Source organism: Moschus berezovskii, chromosome 24 (genome assembly GCF_049115385.1).
Source record: "Moschus berezovskii isolate FMDL1 chromosome 24, NW_MosBer_1.0, whole genome shotgun sequence".
NCBI lineage: Eukaryota > Metazoa > Chordata > Mammalia > Artiodactyla > Moschidae > Moschus > Moschus berezovskii.
In genome coordinates this window covers 54,429,735-54,434,371 of record NC_142483.1, presented here as the reverse complement: position 1 = coordinate 54,434,371, position 4,637 = coordinate 54,429,735, and positions in this window count along the sequence as shown.

Genomic DNA, 4,637 nt, shown 5'->3' with positions numbered 1-4,637 from the left:
AATCTCAGAAAGAGTGGATATATGTACATGGAGAATGAAATCACTTTTCTGTACACCCGAAACGAACACAATATTGTAAACCAACTATAATCCAATAGAAATTCAAAACAAATAGCAAAGTAATTACGCCGAGTTAAAGAAGCCAGAGCTCCATACCCCCAAGAAAAGTACAAATTGTACAAAAGAATATGTATTATCGGGTTCCATGCACACAAAACTCTAGAAAATGCAAACCGATCTATAGCTGTAGAAAGCAACGGGTGGTAGCCTGGAGAGAGGTTACACAGCGGGTTTATCAGGGGTCCAAGAAAACTTCCGGGGTATTTGTTCTCTTGGTGTGGTGATATCCATATTTCCAAACTTACCAAACTGGGTACTTTTACAAGTGTGTAGTTAGTTTATTGTATGCCAATTATACCTCAATTAAACTCTTTTATTTATTTTTTGGTCATGCAGCTTGTGGGATCTTAGTTCCCTGACCAGGGAGAGAGCCTGGGCCCTCGGCAGTGAAAGGGTGCGAACCCCTGGAGTCCCAGGGAATTCTCTAAAGCTGTTTGAAAAAAAAGCTGTTTTGGAAGAAAGAGAGAGAGGAAGGAAAGGAGGAAGAAAGAAAGAAAGGAGGGAAGAGAAGGAGGGAGGGTGACAGGAAGAAGAAGAAATTTAGGGATTTAATCTGGCAGCAAATGCAGGGCAGAAGGGGATGGCAGTGGCCATTTGTCTCCTGCTGGGTAACAAATGACCCCCAAATTTAGTGGCTTACAACAACCACCATGTTAGTATATCTCACAATTTTGTGACCCTGGAATTCAGATCGGCTCAGTTGAGAGAAGCCCTGTGGCACCAGCTGGGTGGTATTCAGACTGGGATGGTCTAGGCGATCCGAGATGGCTTCTGCCACATGCCTGGCGCCTCGGGGGGGATGGCAAGGAGGCTGGGCTCAAACGGCCCCCTCTATCTGTCCATGTGGATTCAGGGACCCTCCATGTGGTCTCTTCCCCCTTGACTTCCTGTACCCTGAGCCACCATGGAGACCAAGGTGGCAGCCGTCAGTTCTTTTAGAGACTGGGGCAGGAATAGGCATAGCATCCCTTCTGCCATACTCTGTACTGGCTGAAGCAGCCAGGCGCCAGCCCAGACTCTAGAGGAGGGGCCACAGACCCTACCTCTCAGGGAAAGCCTTGAGTTGGGTCAGGCCAGGCTGAAGACTCACTGGGTCCTAAGCAGTTGAGTTGGGTATCTATGGGTAGTGGGAGGCGCTTGTGCGGAAGACTTACTGAAAGGGAGATTTGAGACAGGGCAAAGAGGTCCTTAGGCTTCCCTGGTGGCTGAGTGGTAAAGAATGTGCCTGCCAACACAGGAGACTCGGATTGGATCCCTGGGTCGGGAAGATCCCCTGGAGAAGGAAATGGCAACTCACTCCAGTATCCTTGCCTGGGAAATCCCATGGACAGAGGAGCCTAGCCGGCTTACAGTCCGTGGGGTTGTAAGAGTGGGAAATGACTCTGTTTAAACAACAGAGAGGTCCTTGGCTGTCAGGGTGAGCAGTCTGATGTCTTTAGGTAAAAGGGAGCCCTTTCAGCTACAAAACTGGAGACTCTGGAATAAGAGGCCAGTCAGGCTTAACAGTATGTATTGATTTATGTATCTTTTGATTTTCTGCTATATTTTAAAACAATTTTTATAGTTTTTGCCCCCCAACTATGAAAGACACACATTTCATTTCATAAAACATAAGGTGAGACCTTAGCTTAAACCTGGTGGGCCACACAAAGCCACTGCGGGGTCTTGAGCTGTGAGTGACAGGAGACAAGACTACATCTGTCTATTATGGAGGGGAAGGAGGACACGATTGGTGATCTGAAATGCTGAGATCCTGGGGAGGGTAGTGATTAGGCAATGACAAATTTAAGGGGTAGGCAGACAGTTTGCAAATCCCTCTACTGAATAAACATAATGAAAACCAAAAGGTAATATTTAACTGTGTGCTTGAGCACTTACATGTATTTTGTATTATACTAAGCACTGTACATTTAGCAGCTCATTTAACCCTGATGGGCTAAGTGCTTGGCCCAGTCCTGCTATAAGCATGAATAATCAGAGGCACAGAGAGATTAAGTAACTTGCCCAAGATCACACAGAGTGTTGAGCTGGGAGATAAGTATGACTGAGCTCTGGAGTACCTTCAACCATTCAAGCTGGATATTGACTTTTCAAGCTTCCTTACTGTAGTCTATAAAGGTCCAGGTGACTAGAGCTTTATTCTCTGACTTGTTGCTATTCTGGACTCTGGGCTGTTAAAGGCAGCTGATGCGTGCTAAGTCATTCCAGTTATGTCCGACTCTGCGACCCTATGGACTCAAAGCCCACCAGGCTCCCCAGTCTGTGGGGATCCTCCAGGTAAGAATACTGGAGTGGGTTGCCATGCCCTCCTCATTATAATGCCTCTAAGGCCAGAGTCAGGGCAGAGTTAAGAGCTGACCAGGTGTGTTGAACTCCATTCCCCTTCAACTGGCAGGATACAGACAAGGACTCAAGGGTAGTCTCTGCTGGTAACACTTCCCCCTGCCCCCAGTGGTTTAAAAGAGTTATTATAATATGAAGGTTTTTTTTAATATTCAAAAAGAATATTCTAGTGATTCATGTATTTTAAAATTATGTGAATGTACCCTAAGGATGACGGTGAAAGATGCAATTTTATATCAAAACAAGCTGGTACATCAAATATTTAACGTAAGGATCAGATGCAAAAAACAGATGCAGTCACTCTGATGGATGGAAATGTGGTGGAACCCCACGCCCAGGCCTGAGACAGCAGCAGGGGCCAGTGTACTCTTTGAAAAGAAAATATGGTTACAGATGAATTCGAGAAAGAATGCAAATTTACTGCCTACATAATTTTAGGGCTTTTTTTTTTTTTTAAAAAGTAGTTCCTATTAAAATACAAATGATTGATTTTCCGGTTTCAGAAAGATGTTTACGTATTTCCTTTCTAATTTAGGCAGAATTGGATGGCTGCTTGTTCCTCTCTTGCTAAGAAAGGGTGTTTATTAGCTAGGATGGCAATGAAAAATTTAATACTAGTTTATAGCAGGGGACTGTCTTTGACCGATCATCTGGATATGCAGCTCCCATTCCTCCCGTGGATAAGCTACAGCCTTATTAAAATCTCTTCCTAATTTGGTCTTCATCACTACACCATATTTAAAAAAATCATAACTGTATTTCTCTACAATTGGGATTGAATGAGTTGCTTTAAAAATTTCCCTTTCCCAGAGTATGGTGAATTAAGTCTTAATGGAAATCAGAAAAGTGCTAATTTAACAATATACACTGCAGCCCTGCTTCCTGGCAAAGTAGTGTCAATTCAGGAAGGGAAAGAAAGGGAAGCTACTTCATGAAGAGAAATCAACATCTTTTTCCTCCGTCTCTTTCTTTTTGCCTTATTCTGAGCAATTGTCCCCAGGAAACTAACCCACCCCCTGCTGTGGAGTTTGATTCCTCTTTCTGGAGTTACAGTCTTCCTGCTCCTTGGACATGTCTCAGCTGACTTTCCATCTCTGCCATCCACTTGCAAGACATTTACAGTCATAGGACCAGAAGAGCTGCTAGTTTTCCCCTCCCCCTCTGGTCATCTTTTTTTTTTAAACCTTTTTAGATGCTGGTGGGTGGTGCCAACCAAGAGGGAGACAGCAGGTCTGGCCCATCCCTTTTCTGACCCTCTGGGGCCATCTTCCTTCTGGCAATTCTCTTCCCCCATCTGTTTTCCTCTTGTTTTTGTTTAAAAAAAAAAAAAAGAAATTAAAAACAATCAAAGAAAGGAAAAGAGAAACCACAGAGTACATCCACACCTCTGTTGAAGCAAGGCCAGTGTGGTACAAAACTGTAGGAAAATTCATGTGCCAGCATGTACATGTTTATTCGCAGGTCTCAAACTATGGAAGAAACTTGTGTTGGCATGAAAAACTCCTAGTATTTATTAAATTTTATCTTGGAGTGTAGCTGATACACAATGTTATTTCTAATATTCAAAGCATAAAATGTTTATTTCTCTTTCATTGGTCAAAGAAGGAAATGTCTCCCCTCCCTCCATTTTATTGAGATATAACTTATGTGTTCTGGGTTTATTCGATAATAATTTTTGCACTCCTCCCACATTTGGGTAAATGTTCACTCAGCTCAGATTTGCTCCAGGTGCCAAGAAGACAGCAGCTGAAGACTAAGTCTGCTGGCTTGTCCTAGAATTCTTCCCATTTCAGGGCTACACCAGGTCCCACGATGATGGCTTTGTCTCACTAGGGTGGTGTTTCTGCAGCATGTGGCCTTCAGCATGTTAAGAGTCCCTTCCAGGTTGATCTTTCCCTGCAAATCTCTGTGAAATCTGGTGAGCTGCAAATGTGTATGTAGTTTTCTCTTTTATATTTCACATTTATGATACAAGCATGGTTGTTTAGCTTGGGCACCAAGTTATTATTTTTTGAACTTAGTTTACAGCCAGTGTAATTTTGCACAGATCTTAAATGGCAGATCTAGAAGTTTTGACAAATGTACACACAAATACCCCTTCGACTTCATTTCCCCAGAAGGTTCTCTCCTATCCCCTTTCCCAGTCACTACTCCCTCACCCTCCAGGGTTCTTT